The sequence below is a fragment of the Diabrotica undecimpunctata genome, chromosome 4 (assembly GCF_040954645.1).
Source record: "Diabrotica undecimpunctata isolate CICGRU chromosome 4, icDiaUnde3, whole genome shotgun sequence".
NCBI lineage: Eukaryota > Metazoa > Arthropoda > Insecta > Coleoptera > Chrysomelidae > Diabrotica > Diabrotica undecimpunctata.
Window position 1 is genome coordinate 152141477 of NC_092806.1, and position 19850 is coordinate 152161326.

At 33.9% G+C, this 19850-nt stretch overlaps 1 protein-coding gene across 6 annotated transcripts in view; it reads left to right on the forward strand.

Annotated features, from left to right (window-relative positions):
- Window positions 1–19850, forward strand: part of LOC140440228 (uncharacterized) — a 211021-nt gene that overhangs the window by 124865 nt on the left and 66306 nt on the right. The gene's annotated exons all lie outside the window — the stretch shown is intronic.

Here is a 19850-nt window from a genome sequence, read left to right on the forward strand (position 1 = left end):
GACCACAGCAAAGAATAACGCTGTAACTAGCAATTAAGATATTCTTCCGAAATGATAAAATAAGATACCAATTTAAAAGATACCAATTTCTTTGATTTATCCTTTTATATGCATGTGATATTTTTTCAGATAAGAAGTATTTATATAGATGTTAAACTCCTCTTCTAGAATAAGGCCCACTATGTTTAATTAGATGACAGTTTTTTGAACTGTCAGTTACAGTTTTTAATATAAATGAATCGGTTTTTTTTAAGGGCGTAAGTGACAAAATCCCATCTTTTGGGAGTTTTAAAAATACTACTTTTAGACTGAAACAAATTTTTTAAACCAATTTTAACTGTATTTTCTCAAAAAATATATACCTAACACGATTAGATTACACTTTTAAAACAATCAATCAGTCATTTTTGTTTATTAGTTATTAATTAAAAAACTTTGCTCACATACGCCCTTTTAAAAAAATTGAAATTTTAATGGTAATAAGTAACAAAAAAAAAGTTTAAAAGATATGGTTTTATTGTTTTATACAAAGTGTCACTTTATAAAAGAGAATTACAACAATGAAAAATAATTTTTTTTTTAAAGTTCTCAACAAATTTTTCCCTTCAGGAGCATGTTCTTAAAACTTATTCTTCTTTGTCTTCCTCTTCACTGAAATCACTTTCATTAAAGGCCTCCCTGGTTGTTGGCCAGTCAAATAAAGCTTCATAGTATTCAAAGTATTCATGTGGAATAAATTCTCTCAGTTTCTTGAGGTCTTCGATCTTGGCCTTCTTTATTGGGATCTTATCAGTCTGGTATGCTAAAAATGTTTGAGTGTTTTGCCATAAAAAAAAGTGTGGCTGACTAAGCCTTGTATTGTATTGTGAGCTTTAATATAGCCTTTTTTCTCTTTGTCATAAACAAAATGGAACAAACTACTTATGCTGAAATATACTTTTCTCTCTTTTGGGATATGCTTTCCTTTAGTTTCAAAGGAAATACACGATTTGTTGTAGTGCTCTGAGTGCCAACTTTTAAAATCTAGTATATCTGATGGGTTCACTTCCATTACAGTGAATTTATTAGTTTTTGAACTTTGTATTATAAGCTCAATAAAAACTCTGTACTCTACTGTCTTAATATTGCAGTAGAGTAGACAAGATAGGATGTTCTTTATGCATTTACGTGTTATACAAATCAAAACGTTTACAAATATTTACGGTCTCTTCAGGATACAATTTTGTTGTTTTTTTTTAAGGTAATCACTCTAGTACTAGTCTAGTAGTCTATGTACCCCTACTATCCTCACAATAATGCCGCCAAATGTTAATACGCATGTAGTATCTGCCTGAACCATTATTGGAACTTAGCTGATGTGGCGAATAAAATTGTAACAACAGTTAAGGTGTAGTCTTTGAAATATGAGATTATTTTGATACATTATGGTACGATACAGTATTTTGGACGAAAATTGGATTTGGTTCAATGTTTTATCTGTGGTTACCCGATTACTCGATAAATAATTCAAAGATTTTACGATATTACTTCATTCGGAATCTTTCTTATAAATGCAGTTACAACCACACATAAAAAGTTGTTAAAGAAGAACACTGTAACAAAAATGTTAGTTACAACGTTATTTTATGCAGCTATAAACACAAATGTTAATTTGAATACTCAAAATCTATCAATTGTAAGTTGTGATAAATAATAACAATTTTTTCAGCATTTGTTGATCGCAAACGATTGCGATTTCTTCATAAATAATACCCGCTTTTGAGAATGGCCTCTCACTTTAATATACACTAGTGCTTGAAGGGGATAAATAAATCTTTTTGAATTTTGTTAGGATTGGATACGCTCTTGCGTTTGCTGACCACCACTTGTGAGGATCTGCCCACCGATTTAGGCAAACAGTTTTCAAATAAACATCAATCTTATTCGCCACAGAACTTTTCTCGTCGTTTTGCATGTTGCCTTTCTCAAAACAGTTCCTAGTAGACTAAAACTGTAGTGAAGTTCCATTATTTTATTTTTATCACTTTCGTTAATGTATATTTTCTTACGAAGTGAAGAAGAGTCATCATCGGTACTACTTGACTTATCACAACTCATTTTCAATGCATCTAAGAGAATTTTCTGTCTTGTTCATTGGGTTTAAACTAATTCCAGAAAAATAGTTTTAAAACGCGGGTCAAGAAAATTGAGAACCAGATATATTTGCCAATTATTGACCGATAAAACCTCTGCTATTCAACCATTGAATATATTCCAAATATATATATATATATATATATATATATATATATATATATATATATATATATATATATATTAGTGATCCTTTTTTCCAAGTTAATGTTCTCCTTTTCTAACTTTCTAACTTAGCTGCACCGTAGTGATAACGATCAATTTTTTCTCTGTGAGATATGCCTTCTCTGTGAGAAAACCTAAACTTCAGAGACTTCGATGAGCCGGTCATGTAGTGAAAATACAGACAGGAAGATTGCCAAAAAGAACCCTAGATAGTAAAATGTAGGGCGCACGACCAAAAAGAAGGCCACGGAAAAGATGGGAGGATGAAGTGGTAGAAGACGCGCAAAATTTGCTAGGCGTGAGAACCTGCAGAAGATCGCCGCGGGACTGGCAATGTTGGAAGCATAGTTTGGATAAGGTCAAGGCCCGATTTCGGCTGTAGCGCCATTGAAGAGAGAGAGAGAGAAAGAGAGAAAGAGAGAGAGAGAGACATGCCAATATGTTTTAACAAATTTGCATTAAGAAAAAAATGCAACGTCGAAATGAATTTATTTAAAGAAATTACAAAAGAATTCAAAGGGTTACAAACTGATGTGCTCAAATTCAAATTGAGGTGTTCAAATTGATGCCCACCTTGATCAATGCATTAACTGCACTGTTTCGCAACGAAGAGGCAGATACGGCGAGATTCTTAAATTCTTCTTTAATTGCAGTTCGGAAGTCGAGAAGGGTACGTGGTCCTCTTGCAAAAAAGCGGTCCTTGAGAAGGCCCCACAGAAAGAAATCACAGGGTGTCAGGTCACTTGACCGTGCGGGCCACTCAACGATTCCTCGTCTGCCTATCCATTCTCCAAAATAAACATTAAGGTACTCCTGCACACATGACTTGTGTTCATTCTGAAAACGCGTCTACTCGACGACCACGTGGTATTATGACAGCAACACAACTGTCTGAAGCACGAAGCACATATATATATATATATATATATATATATATATATATATATATATATATATATATATATATATATATATATATATATTTACTTAAATGTAACTGTAAAAGGAAGAAGATAGTGAATAATTAATACAACTTTTCTGCGCTTGTGAAAACTAAACAAATTGACTGTTAACAACGAAAATTTAATTATTTCTGAAACATTTTGTCCGCAACTGAAGTTAAGTTTAACCATATTCAAATGCGGCGGTAACTTTAATTTTCTTTATTACTGAATTCGTAAGAATACTAGCATTTCACAAATCATTTTAAACAGGCCAGAATTTAGAAATATACCAATTTAACACCATCTATTTTTTTGAGATTTTCTTAGTTTTCTGGCATTCCTTAATATTCCACAGTCTTTTATTTGAATATGATCTTAAACAGTTTTTTAAATAATCAAAGCCGTTACAGGAAGAGGTTTGCTTTTCTACAGATTTATTTTATTCCTACAAAAACAATTATATGCTAATATGTCCTAAATTAGGTTTCACAAACAAAAGTTACAATGATATTTAAAAAAACTGAACCAAAGCGCCATATTCATTAAACACTAATATTTTTTAAAAATTGTAATCGTATGAAACAGGTCATAAATATTAAACTTTAATATGCTTAAACCAAAGAATGATAAAGTTGGGGTCATACTGGAATGTAGAATACAAAAAAAAATAATTTTAAACGTCTTTGAACGTATGTACACAAGTTTAAAGTGATATTTCACATCTCTATTACATCAACCAGTTTTTTAAACATACATGCTGTTTCTGTTGAATTAAGGAATTCAGGAATAAGCAAAATGGCAATAATATCACTTACTTCAACCGAAAATTTATTATGTTCGACCAGTTTGAAGGCCTTCTTTAGTTCATCCGTAGATTTATATCCTACAACGTCTAGGTCATTTTCATTAGCTTTTTGAATGTTAGCAACAGAGCGATAGTATTCCTTCTTCCTTTTTCCTCCCAATATCTTTACTAACAGAAAAACTTCTTCTTTAATGTCATTCTTGTTAAAGGCAAAATATTATCTCTCTCTTTCTCCAATGGCGCTACAGCCCACATCGGGCCTTGGTCTCCTCCAAACTATGCCTCCAACCTTATCGGTCCCGCGCCGATCTTCTCCGGGTTCTCACGTCTAGCAAATTTTGCGCGTCCGCTGCCACTTCATCCTCCCATCTTTTCCGTGGCCTTCCTTTTGGTCTTGCGCCCTGCATTTTACTATCAAGGGTCTTTTCGTCAATCTTTCTGTCTCCATTCTTACTACATGACCAGCCCAGCGAAGTCTCTGAAATTTAACGAATTCTGAGATCGGTGTCTCTTTCAACAGTTGGTAGAGTTCGTGGTTGTACCTGGATCTCCATATTCCGTTTTCGTTAATAGTTCCAAATATCTTTCTTAGAACTTTTCTTTCGAAGACTTCCAGTTTTCTTTTTGTCTCTTTTTCTTTCGAAGACTTCCAGTTTTCTTTTTGTGTCTTTCAACAAATGGCCACAATATTCAACCCCATCATTATTGTCAGACTCATCCAAGTTAGGCGTTTCACTTTCTGTTTCGGTATCACTTGATGGCTTTTCTTGACTTTCGCTTTCAGTGTCATCAAGTTGTTAAAAAACACTTTTTCCTAGCCAGACATTTAGTTTGGTTTGCCTAATATTTCGTCTGGATTGTGCAGGTAAATATCTTTTCTCCTTTAGATATTTGTACCAAAAGGTTGTCTATTTGGGTCTCTATTTCTTTATCTTCTCTGGGTAACTTATTTAAAACTTCCTCAGGGGAGAAATGGTAAATTCCCGTGGCTGCAAAGGAGGAAACACTAATTCGTTTTAAAGCGCTGTTTTTGTTTTTTTTTGACCATGTGCTGAAGGGTAGTGTTTCACTAGTTTGGAAAATCTTTCTTATCTATTGTGGTTAAGGTGGGGTGACATTTTTTCCAATCACTAAGAGTTTCTCTCCAAGCCATCTGAAAATGACGGAAAAAACCGACATCAAGTGATTGGGTCAAATGTGTTGAGTTTTTAACCAAACATATAAAGCCAACATTGTTTTGTTCGCATAAAGATATCACCTTATCGGTAAAATTTGAGAAAAGTTTATTTTCTATGATGATTTTTGGCTCTTCAAGACGTTTTGCATGTGGTAAAAAGGTCAAAGTAAACCAACCCGTAAATGTATGTGAATCTATGCGTCGATGATGGGTGCGATGATATCGAAAACCTACGGAGCAGTATTTGCTAGTATTCTTTTGGACCATTTTTAGTCCATTGTAATAACATTTTTTCTACCTTATAAATTATATATTTAAGATAATTAGCTAAAATCGCACATTTTTTTGTAGTTTTTCCAGGCACCGAAAAGTTAGGAAGCTAAAGAAACTTACCAAAAATATAGCCATAATTATGACAAGCTTTTATTCATAAAAAAATATACTTAAATCAACAAAACAATCATATTACTAACTAAAGCGACGTTGTCAACCGTTTGTTAAGCTTCTTAGATTTCAGGAAAAATTAAAATATTCGGAATCATTCGCAATTATTAATTTCGCTCCTTTGGATCAATTTCCCTCCATTTTACGGTATAAAATCTATCGGATTTCTGACAATGTAGTTTTTTGTAAGTAAAGAAGACGTCCATGCATATAGTTTTCTCTTAGGAAGCTAAAAGCAAATATTGGCAATTACCAAATCCTTTTTTGTCAGAATTCTATGAAACCTTTCTCCCCTTTCGTTTCCAGTTCCTAATCTGAACTTCCATACTATGGAACTTGTAGATTATGATTCTAAATATTTTAGAATAATTGAGCATATAAAAAACACCTATTTCTTAATTTACACATATTAATTATGTCAAGTCTCTCCAAAATATCAAATTAAAACTCCCAAAGAATCACCCTGTATATTACTAAGTTCGGTATCTTATAAAGCAGCAGTCGGGGAACATTTTTAATCATTACCCCAAAATATTTTTGTGTAAGTTGATATTACCCCATGGCGAAGAGCGAAGAAAAAACGAAATCGCCTCTTTTTAGCATCTTTCATGTTATAGCCCCCATGATAATTTTGAAAAAAAAACAATAATTAAAAATTTAATTTAAACATCATTTATTCAATTTATCAATGTAATACCTAGTAATCCATAACTTTAACCCCTACAGAAAATATAAGTAAATGATAATTTCTTGTTATTTTGTCATACAAGAAAAATATCATATGAATTACAAAATAACGAGAAATTGTCATTTGCTTATATTTTCTGTGGGGGCGAATTTTCAAGGGAGAGGTTTCATGTTCGATACAATTGCTTCAAAATTGGGACTTGGTGTAAGAGCAATTTGAACACAGTCTTCAGCGTTTAATCGATTTCTCTTCTTCGTTTTTATGTTCATTAGAGTGGAAAAGCCTTGTTCACACAAATATGTTGTTCCAAATGGCAACAATTTTTTAACCGCATCTTCATGTACAATTTTGAAAGCCTTTGCAGCTTTTGACATCAAAAAAGATAACAGATTTGGTTTACTCTCAAATTGAATATTAGATCGAAGTTCAAGAATTGCTTCTGCTAAACCTGAAGGTTCTTCTGGTATCATAGCAATTTCACATGTAAAAGGATCTGCAATGCAACTGAGAGTAAATGTATCAAGATTTGGAAAGTAATCTGAAAACCGCTTTCTGAGTTTGATAAGATGTCTTACACTTGTATCCTTGATGCCAGCAAAAGTAATATTTTCGCAATCTTTATTATTTTGATATATTTCTCTCGCTGAAATGATATTAATATTCTTTCCTTGCAATTCTTTGTTTAATATATTTATACTCTCAAAAATGCCCGCTAAATATGCGAGATATGCAACCCAGGAAGAGTTTTTAACTTATCTGCGAGAATATTTTTTTAATCAACCATAAAAATTTCGACTTCAGTTTTGAGAGTCCATACTCGATTTAGTACATTTCCGCGAGAAAGCCACCTTACTTCTGTATAATAAAGTAGGTCCGTATATTCAGCTTCACCGTCCTGACATAATTCCCGAAATAGCCGCGTGTTTAGTGCATGTCCCTTGATAAAATTTACAATCTTGATGACATCATGCATGACAGCTTCCAGTGTAGGTTCTGAATATTTGACCATAAGGGCCTGGCGATGGATCATACAGTGAGTAACTTCAATATTTGGGATATTTTTTTTACAAAAGCCGAAAAACCATTCATATGATCCAGCATAGCTGGAGCTTCATGCAAAGATTCAGAAATACAGTTTTCCCATTTTAAACTTTGCGCATTGAAATATTCATTTACTTTATTGTAGACATCAATTCCACGAGATCTCAACTCAAGAGGAGAACAAAACAGCAATTCCTCTTCAAAATTATCTACACCTATGTAGCGAACATATACCATTAGCTGTGAATTGCAACGAAAATCAGTTGTCTCATCAAGCTGAATAGCAAAATATTCAGCCTGTTTAATACGAAAATAACCTGTTCCTTTACATTTTCTGTTAATATAGAAATTTGTTCTTTCACAATTTTCGCAGACAAGGGCACTGAATTCAGTTTCTTTGCTTCTTTTTGACCACACATAATCTCTGCCATTTTTACAGCAGCTGGTTTAACCAAATCTTCACCAATAGTGTATGGTTTCTTATTTCGTGCAATCAATCAGGCTACTTCAGAGCTAGCCCTTGATGCTGGACGCCGACCAAATGTACCAAACAAGTTGCTATTCGATATTTGTCTTTTAACAGGTATTTCTAAATTTGCAAAGTATTCTCGCGGTTTGGAAGACAGGTGTGAATGCAAATTATCTAAATTGTAAATGTTTCTTCAATTGACTTTTTTTGAAAGATTCTGAAGTCAGTACCTTCACACATACAACACACTCTGGTTTCATTGTACCATTGTCTTCTATTTATGTAAAGCCGTAATTAAGGAATTCGTCTTGGTATGTTCTTTTTCTATTTGCTTCCATCTTAAGGGAGACAGAAAATAATAGTTGTAAAATAATTGAATTAAATTTGTAAATTGCGGCTTACCTTGATCGATATATCGATGATTAATGATAAAATGGTGATCTTGTCAGCAACTAATTAGTAAAAACTCGCTCTCTGACTCTTCAATGTATTTGTAACTGAGCAGGTAGTCGGGGCCGGGACTGTGCTTTACTACGCAAAGATATAACTCGAGAACACTCTAGTGGTGGAGAGTAAGATGGAGTGGCCTGCATATGTCGCTAAATTGTTTAAGTTGAAAAAATACTAACAGGTATATAAAATAGCAAATTAAGAATATATACTTTTTACTTACAAAAGTTTCATTTTTACCCCCAAAAATTTAATTTTTACCCCATTTGGGATAATTTACCCCGGTTCCCCGACCGCTGTTATAAAGCAAAGTATATAGTATATAGCCAACCACAAGTTTGAATAACTTCGAAATCCCCACTAAATATACCTTTTAATAACCTTTGATGGTCAATGTGGTAATTCTCAATAAAAATAATATGGAAAAGAGAAATGCTGTGTAAAAAATCTACTTGTAAGTAATGAACTGGCCTAAACTGGCGTCAACATTATAAAGGCAATTAAAATATCTCAGGAGTTTAATCCATTCAGCATGGAAATTGGCGGAGGTAGTCGTTTAGTTGATTAGTTGGGAATGCAAAGTTTGGCCATGGGATCGTTTTGAAAACTTTATGACTGCAACAAATAGTAAAGCTAACAGAATTTTCAATGTCGTTTTTGCTGTAGCTGAAAATGGCTTTAAAAAGAAGTTTTCGCATCGTTTATAGTGAAGTTTCATAAATCACCAGAAAGGTAGGACCACGAAGAATTTTGTACACCTGTTATTTTATTTAATAAATAATTTATTTATTGCAATTACATTTACAGGTTGTAAATAAATTACAATGTAGTATAAAATAAAAGATAATATTAAAAAATTTTGATGTTTTTTATAGTCATGGTTTCAATACTAACAAATCTGACTCTGTAACCAAATCCTAATTATCTAAATATGGTACTAGCTGCTTTACCATTACCATAAGCAAATCGACTAGTAATAGGTTGTAATGCACATTTCGGATATCGAATTATCGCATTTATGAGATGGACTTTGTGCAGCCCAGCATGCTAATGTATGTTCCATAGCGAAAGGGGAAAGCTGTGAGTGGATCATGCTTTAAATTAACTATTCTTAAACGTAATTTACTATGATAAGTTGGTAAATATTTACACATGTTTTTGTTTTTTTTTATGAAAACTTACACTGCACGCCAAAATTAACGCATAATTTTAAAATTATAATTTCAGTCGTAATGAAAATTTTTTTGTTTGTTCTTTTGTTTTTAAGGTTGCTTTTATAATATCTTAAATAAAAACCTTTACGAAAAATGTATTGCGAAACCAATGCCAAGGGAACGGGCTTGAAAAAATTAGCGGGGAAAGAAGACCCTGTTAAGCTTGACTCTAGTCTGGCATTGTAAGGAGACATGAGGGGTGTAGCATAAGTGGGAGATGGCAACATCGCCGGTAAAATACCACTACTTTCATCGTTTCTTTACTTATTCGGTAAGGCGAAACGCGTGCGTCGTTCGCTCACGAGGCGGCGACTGTCACGATATTTTTGAGCCAAGGGCACGGAGTGACATTTTGTTGCGTTGTCCCGTTCGTTGGTTTCGTGGTTCCGATAAGGCTCGCCTTTCAGATATCCGGCTAGCGTTTATGTGCTTCGTTTCGAGCGTCAACTTATCTCCAGCCTGATTCGATTCGAGGACACTGCCAGGCGGGGAGTTTGACTGGGCGGTACATCTGTCAAAAAATAGCGCAGGTGTCCTATGGCCAGCTTAGCAAGGACATAAACCTCGCGTAGAGCAAAAGGGCAAAAGTTGGCTTAATCCTGATGTTCAGTATGCATAGGGACTGCGAAAGCACGGCTTATCGATCCTTTTGGCTTGAAGAGTTTTCAGCAAGAGGTGTCAGAAAAGTTACCACAGGGATAACTGGCTTATAGCGGCCAAGCGTTCATAGCGACGTCGCTTTTTGATCCTTCGATGTCGGCTCTTCTATCATTGCGAAGCAGAATTCGCCAAGCGTTGGATTGTTCACCCTTAGGCAGGGAACGTGAGCTGGGATTAGACCGTCGTGAGACAGGTTAGTTTTACCCTACTGATGACTCGTCGTTGCGATAGTAATCCTGCTCAGTATGAGAGGAACTGCAGGTTCGGACATTTGGTTGACGCACTTACTCGAGCGGGTAATGGTGCGAAGCTACCATCCGTGGGATTATGCCTAAACGCCTCTAAGGCCGTATCCTTTCTAGACAAAGGTGGCAACGATATCTCTTGGAGTTTCGAAAGTCGGAAGACTCAATACAATGTGACTTTACGTAACTACCTAACATCTTAAATAAATGATGAAATTTAAAATATTTAAAAAAATTGAATGAAAAGTTCCATAAAATTAAACTAGTAGCGAGTATTGTCATCTCTGGCATTTATTACTGCTTGACAACTATCTCTCATATGGAGAATATTCGTTCTTATTTCATCTTCATCAATTTGATCCCAAATTCTAATGTGTTTGGTGCGTTAGGTAGTTGTGGTAGTCGTCTTCTTACGATGTCCCAAACATGTTCTATTGGGTTGAGGTCGGGACCCCTCGTAGACCAAACCATGGCAGGAATCTCAACCTCCTGATGATAGTGCTGAACAACTCATGCAATATGTGGTCTGGCATTATCTTTCATGAGCATGAAATTATCCCTAATAAATGTTGCAAATCGCACAACATGCTCGTCTGAAATGTCTGTAATATACCTGTGGGATGTAAGCCGCTCGTGATCTATTCTAACTCCTTTCGAGCCTCCAAATTAATTCCATCCCACACCATTACCGAGCCGGCACCATGTTGTATAGTCCCTACAGTGTTACACTGTGCATAGCGTTCACCAGGCCTTCTGTACACTCTGTTTCACCTGTCATCAGAAAAAAGACAGTACCTGGATTCATGGGTAGTAAACAACACTGGTCATTATTCCAAACAAACGATCCAAAAATTTATTTTGTAGAAAAGTACTGATAATAAACCTTAGTCTCAGTCTACGAAGTGTCAAAAACCGGTTTTGATCAGGAGTTGTAACCCTTCTACGATCTTGACCGGGTATTCTTGATTCACTTCCAGTAACAGTAAAACGTGGTCATACTCTTGAAATGGTTGACTGAGTGACATTAAACCGTTTAGCTAGTTCAACTTGAAGGTATCCTTCTTCGAGAAGAGTAACGAAACTAATACAGTCACTTTCTGATAAATTTCGATTTTCTTGCTGCTAGTGGTTCATTTTAAACAAAAAAAAACACTTAATAAATTTGAAAAAGGTCTTTGAACATCCAACACAACGTATTCCAACCCAACTAAATTCGAATTAAAATCAAGCACAACTAGCACGTTTTTAATTGGCTTGCAAAAATGAAAATGAGTTTTTTACCGTTCTTTTGATCAATTTTACAATATACCGGAGGTAACAATAAGATATTATCACAAAAATTGAAACATTAAAATTATTTGATTTACCAGAATTTTTAAAATTATGCGTTAATTTTGGTTTATGCGTTATATTATGCGTTAGTTTTGAAAAAAGCTCAGTTTTTTGATCGGAAACTAGTAAACATGCTAAAGAAATTTGTTCAATCATATATTCTTTATTTTCAAGTGAAATACGCTTCCAGCATGTAGACGTTTATCTGCCATTTATTTGCGATGTTAGCTAACATTGAAAATAGTGACAACACGTGTAATCATAGAGACAATGGGAATTCAAAAACATTTAAAACATTTAAACACAACAGATGATGCCTAAAGACTCCAACTGCATGAAAAAAAAACTACAAGAAATGTAGAAATCAAACAGGCAACTAAACCAACGAATAAGACCCGTCCACTTGCAAGGGGCACAAATTACAAAAAATTTAGCAAATAATTTTTAATCTAAGCAAATATCTAAAAGAAGCGGAACTAACCTGACTTTAAAATCATTAAAATCTTGATAAACATAATTTTATTTCAATTAGAGCTACCACAAGTCTTTCTGACTAGAGCTGAAACCTTGAAACACGTACAGAAGAATGGTGGAGCTCGTATTGATAAGAAATGCAATCGTCTACTTTCATACATATCTTTATATATCGTCGCTGTGAAATCAAACCGGCATAAACACAATGGAGATATTTTTTAAAAGAGCGTTCCAAAGTTTTTGAAATTAATTTTTTATCACAATACCGTTTATTTTACACAGCTACCATTTGCGTGGATAAAATTATGAAACGTCTTTCTTGTTTATGAATTTGTCTATGAATTTAAAATGTGATTACTGTTTGCATTTAGGTGATGGAACACTGAAAACTTTCTTACTTTGATTTCCTTTTTTGTTTCGACCTTATCTTCTTGTAAAGCTCTTCCTAGTTTCATTTCTATTTCTTCCGTTATTTTATCGATTTCTTTTTGTATTTGTTCTTGATAACTCCTTATTTCATATTCGTATTTCTCCAATTTGTTTGCTATTTAAAAAAAAAATCTTCTCCTGTTTTTGCATAATTTTTCTGTTTTCCTCTTGTAGGCTTATCATTAACTGCTATGTTTTTGTCATTGTTTTTTGTTTCTTCCTTTTGTGCCTTCATAATCATCATTAATTCTTCTAACATTCCTGTTTCTTGTTTGTCGTCAATTACAGTATTGTTTTGTTCACTATCTGATCCTTCTTCCAAATTTGCTTTTCCCTCTTTGTCATCTTCCTTTTCCGCATTTTACGTTGTTTTCGTGTTACCGACATTTTTTTTTTTTGGAAAATTTATCCAGTATTCACAAAAATCTGTTTTATAAAGAAACCAAAGCAAACTTTTCACTTCGAATAAAATGTTCCCAAATATTATCAAATATTTCTAAAAATACTAAATCCCTTTAATTAAATCTGTAGAATTCTTGTAAATTGACCTGTATGACTTATACGAAGAATATCAAATTATATAACATATACGCTTCTACTCCTGTTTCATCTTACACTATTTTCTAGGTATTTCTTCCCAGCCCTCTATTTTTTTTTGCATTCAACCAAATTCCAAAACTCTCCAAATTCTTAAAACTCAACTAATGGCAAATTCCCGTAATTGTGTGCAAATCATACAAGGCAATATCTTTCTACTTTCTCCTTCACCGTTAATGACCGCTTTTGAGATAACAGAAATGAATTCCTGAAAACGGCAGGTAGATATCATATTTGAATTACCGATTATTTACAAACTATTCTTAAATCTATTGATTTCTATAATTTAGAGTCCCATTTCAAACATAAATCTAAAATTGACAAAGTCTCTATTTTGGCACTTCACCAACACTATAAAATTAAAACCGTATATCTAGAATATAACTATAACATATGAAATCGTAGGCTTCCACGGCCAGAGTCAGAATTATAGTTTATTCGTCTTCCGGGTTTGGACCGTGTCATTTGTGAGTGACCCAAAAGTGGGTTCATCTCGACGTTTCGCTACAATTGTATGTAGCTTCTTCAGGAGAACAAAAAAGAAAGAAAAAGAAACAAAAGACAGGAAGATGGGTAGTTAGCAACGGTAACTCAGTTACTCAACGCAACCAGAGGCGAATACTAACTACCAAGATGGGCATTTAGTAACTCAACTACTCAACGCAGCCAGAGGTGAAAACCTCTGGCTGCGTTGAGTAGTTGAGTTACTAAATGCCCATCTTGGTAGTTAGTATTCGCCTCTGGTTGCGTTGAGTAACTGAGTTACCGTTGCTAACTACCCATCTTCCTGTCTTTTGTTTCTTTTTCTTTCTTTTTTGTTCTCCTGAAGAAGCTACATACAATTGTAGCGAAACGTCGAGATGAACCCACTTTTGGGTCACTCACAAATGACACGGTCCAAACCCGGAAGACGAATAAACTATAACTATAACATAATTTTACAAACTGTTTGTGTTCTTCTGCTTTATATAATAGATCATGTACGTTATAGAAACGTTATTTTAGTGTCTTCGTGTTAGTAAAGAGTTAAGAATATATTTTTCACCATAGAACCAATATTTATTATTTTCTAGGTTCATGTACATCAGTGGTTCCCAACCTTTTTCCCATGATCGCCCCCTTAGACAGGTTTCACCAGTTATGAATCCTACAATCGCCCCCCCCCCAATTAAATTGAAACAAATAATGAATCTATACAAAAGATAAGTATCCATATTTATTTATTTTTACATTTCGTAAATGGTTATATGTGTGTAAAAGAATTGTTAATGGCTTCCTTGGAAGTGGTGTCCCTCACATAATTTCTTTATGTCTTTCTTTGTCTATTTTTCAATATACACACAGAACTAAAACCTTTCTCCACTAGATATGTTGTGGGGAATGCCAATAATAATAATTTGGTTGCATTCCACAAGATTGGATACATTTCTTTTATCCGCGGCCAAAATCTTTCGTACCCACACTTCCGAAACAAACTTTCAATTTCAACATCATGTCTCAAATCAATCAAGTTTTCTTGAAGAGAAGAACATACCGTTGAAACTTCCACGCTGAAAGGATTGATAAACCAAGTTGGCACTTTCAGACTAGTCAAATCTTGGGAATCGGGACTGCAGATCTTGCATATTTTCTTCTCTCTCTTCTCTGCATATTTTCTTCAAAAGTAGATAGTTTGTCAATGAATGCTCCGACTACTCCCTTCGCTTTGGCCATATTTATGTTCTTCCCCTGTAGTTGCAGGTTCATTTCATTTAATTTTTGAAAAATATCTGATAAGTAAGCGATGTCATTTCGCTTCTCTTGTAGTTCTGTACTCAGTGTTGGGTCAGTATTATTAAGAAATTCAATAACAGTATCCATGAGACTGAAGAACCGCCTTAAGCAATTGCCTTTAGAAAGCCAGCGGACTTCCGTATGTAGTAGCAATGTATTAAATATCTCATCATTTTCTTCACAAAGTGTACGAAATATTCGATCATTCTTTGGTTTTGCTTTAATTTGATTTACCGCATCTATGACAAGTCGAAGAGAATCGTGCAACCTCCCACTCAAATTCTTGACAGCCAAATGCTCTCTGTGAATGATGCAGTGAACACACAAAATTCCAGGTACTGCTTGTTTCAGATGTGCAATAAATCCCCAATGGCGTCCTGTCATTGCTGCTGCACCGTCAGTAGCACAGGCGATCATATTTAATAAGGGAATATCTTTTTCCTCAAAAAATCTCTTAATGACCTCAAATATGGAAGATCTTTTTGTATCAGTAATCAGACTTCTAACAAATAGCATTTCCTCGGTCATTTCTCCATTGTCGTCAATGAATTGGACATATTGGAGCAAAGCTGTTCTGTCACTCAGGGTACTCTCGTCAAGTTGCACAGTAAACTCTCTGCTTTTCAATTTGTTGCAGAGAACATCTTCGACATTCGCTCCCATTTCATCAATCCTTCTGAAGACAGTATTATTGCTGAGAGGAACTGCATCTGTTATTTGGCTGGCCTGACTGGGTCCCAACATAGTATCAACTATCTCGTTGACAGCTGGAAGGATGAGTTCTTCTCCAATTGTGTGCAGCTTGCCACTTTTTGCTATTAAGAATGATACCTTGTAGGAAGCAAGTAAACCCTTGTCGTTTTTCTTGGTAGCTTTTGCAATCAATGACCCAACAGTAACTCGCCTTTCATACTTTGCCTTGAGCTCCTGTAAACGAAATAAATACACATTCACTTTAATTATTATAAGTAATGGTAATAAAGTTTAAAAAAGGTTTTCTTTAAGTCTGACTTTTGGTAATAGAAAGTAAAAATAATTATAATATGTTGATACCTAGATACAGTTACGATCACTAAATAGTTTACACTTTAATTTTTACATTGCAATACTTTTGACGTAAAAGGTGCGTTTAAACGGGGTAAAAATTTAAAAAATAGGCTCCTAGATATGTAAGTCTGTAAACTATTCAATGATTGTAACTGTACATGGAAAAAATACATCCTACAAACAAAAGACTTTTACTCACCGCAAAATATTGGACGGGTCTGTCTGACTTATCTGAATGAATCCTCTTCAAGTGATCCATAAGATGAGGCGGCTTCATGGATTCGTTTGACAAAGATTTTGCACAAATGAGACACAATGGTAGATTCTTATTCCTTGGCAATTCAATGAATCCATATTTCAAATACTCCGTTGAGTACTGCCGGCACTTTTTTTTAGGTGCTGACATTTTGAGAGCAAAACAAAAGAGTAATTAATTACAACTTATTGAGAAGGCAAAGAATAAAAACACTATCTCGCAATTCTCAATAAATAATTATATTGCCACGCGTCGTCGTCTCTGTCCGAATTCTAACATTGTGACTAATAATGATTCTAATATTGTGACGCCTCGTATTCGATAAGATCTGTGACTAGATAAGATGTTTGTGTTATTATTACCTGCGTTGGTATACATATATTTACTTTTTATTATGCTATGGATATCCGATCGAAAGTATTGTATTTTTTTCTCTATTCTTATTTTTCTCAATTACCCATTTCTCGTTTTCCGGATGCTAAACGCCCCCCTTATCGCCCCCTTTTCTCTGTCGCCCCCCATATGGCCCCCTTCGCTCTATCGCCCCCCTGAATATCTCAAATCGCCCCCCGGGGGGCGATCGCCCCCAGGTTGGGAATCACTGATGTACATCATGCGTCTAATTGCCAATTGCCGTCCAAAAAAATAGCTAATTATCGTAATAAAATCGACCGATCGTGTAACGTTCTACCAATCAGTGGCTATTAATTTCCAATTTGTAAGTTCAGTAACCGCTGTTAATATTTTCTTTTCGATGTTATGAATCACTTTTAATTATTGCTTCAATTTGGTCCGACACCCACATGACGACAGTTAAACTTTCACTGTGTCGTTCAATACTTTCTGGTAAGATATTACACAATGTGTGTATTGACGTATCCGTATCTATATCCGTATGTGGAATCTTCACGAACTAATTTATAATAAACTATGATAATTTTTAAAAACAACAGAGCATAAGGACAAGATGGCATTTCGATTAAAAGTATTAACGCAGGAGGAAAACAATAATTTACGATATAAAAGTTTAATACCATGAAACAATGTCATTATCTATAAGAAAGTATATATATATATATATATATATATATATATATATATACATATATATATATATATATATATATATATATATATATATATATATATATATATATATATATATCAGTGGCGGCTGGTGTGGTAAAATTTTGGGTAGGCCAAGCCAGCAAATTACATAAAGCTATGTGTAATCAGAGAGGGAGGGGTCACGGGATCATGACCCCCCCCCTTAAAAATATTTGGAAACCAACTTATCCTATTGGTGGTAAGACTAAAAGTGTTCGGATAAATGGTGTAAATTTTCATATACAGTGGACTCCCTCTATAACGAGAACTGAAATGACAGACCAATTACCTCGTTATAAGCCAATCTCGTTATATCAGACAATCATAATACTGTGCATACATATGAATATGTAGTTTTCTAAACCATTAACTTCCTATAGTGAAGCCATTCGGAGCAATATAAGATGCTAATAAATATTGTTTGAATGGCGTTTTTGAAAAAAAGTTATTTACTTTTATTTTCAATAAAATATATTAAAACATAAAAGAGTTGTTTACTTTTATTATCAATGATATACGTTAAAACAAAAAAGCTGTACTTATATTTTTTTTCAACTACATAATGTATAAATCGTATTTTCAAGGATAACATAAACTATTGCTTCTGTAATTTTAAGAACTCTGTCATTTTTAACTGCTTTAAATGGTCCAGTATCATTCTATCATATATTTTTTAAAGATGTGAAACAGTTGTATTTATTCATTGTAAAGAAGTTTATTGCGGGCTGCAGTTAAGTTTATTGAGGGGCTGTTTGAAAAGGTATTTATTTATAGCTACGACCGGACTAAAAACGTAAAAAACCCGTTTTTGGATCTTATTTTCTCTCGTTATAACCAAATTTGCCTCGCTATAGACGGTTATAGTTCAATAGAAATTTCACGGGACATCTAATGTATCTCGTTATAAGCGAAACCTCGTAATAACCGTGTTCGTTATAGAGGGAGTATACTGTATATATATATATATATATAAATATATATATATATATATATATATATATATATATATATATATAAATATATATATATATATATATATATAAATATATATATATATATATATATATATATATATATATATATATATATATATATATATATATATAATATTTTGACAGTGGCGTAACAAACTATTAAAACCAAAATAACATAAATTAAAGAAAAACAAAAAGATCTCCCTCCCCCCCTTAGAGAAGAACCTTTATAAACGATATTTAGCCTAATTGTCCAGCCTAATAAGGTTATTAGCGGAACGGTAAGAGCTGATCACACTTTGCTTATTAAATTAAAGGGTATGTCCAAGTCGTAAACGGGAAATAATTATTTACTTTCGATTGGATACCTCGGGTGGTTTCCATGGTCCAATTTTATTTTTTTATCTCCTGAAGCTTTGATGGTGTGGATTTTCATTTATTGTTTCAGTTCTCGAACAGGTACTTCATGAAATAGCTTTTTACATCCATACTTACAGATTCAGCTGATATGGGGATACTGTTGTTGTTTATAGCTTCTTTGGCAATTTTGTCTGCTGCTTCGTTACCTGCTATTTCAATATGTGATGGGACCCAGAGAGACTTGATACTTATATCTTTAGTATGCAATTTATTTCGTTCTTTCTTTATTAGTACAGCTAATGGATGCTGCGAGTATATTTTCCTGATTATTTGAAGTGATGACGTCGAATCTATCAAGATTAATATTTTGTTTATCTTATTTGCATTTGCGTGTAAATTGCATAGAGTTCTCCTGTTAATATAGCTTCAGCAGTATCTGCTAAGTGTACTGAAAATACATCGGTCCATATTATCAACTAAAATAAAACAAAATAAAAAAAAATACATTAAGAAAACAGCAAAGTAGCTGCGTTTAAATTTAATATATTCTATGTACTCCTTTGTATGTTGAAATAACGAAACTTTTAAGCCAAATTTATTTTAAATGAAATTACGAGACCACTCTAAGTCACCAGGAGACTGAAGAGGGGCTAAAGGAGAGCTGCTTGACAACTAATCACATATGCATATAACGTAAATTGAACCTTGGTGGAAAGAAAGCATGCCAGAATTTGGGTACTACTTACTGTGGGTAACATAAAAACATAAAAGTCAATTCCAGCACCTGGCTAAAAATTGTTCTAATCCATGAATCATTTAATTCACCACGTATGTATAATTTTTCGCCGGTAAAACAAAACTCCTCACCCTCATGACGAGCGATCGGCTGCGCCTAGAGGAATCTGGCAGAAGCATTTGGCAAAAATACGAACAGACACTTATTGTGGTTATCTGTGAGACGCAGTTCTAAAAGTATTATTCGGTGCAATTAATGCTGTACAAACAAACCCTCATATCGTGTCTTTTTGTTCGAAACTCAAAAGTTTCTGTTTTGAAGATTCTAAGA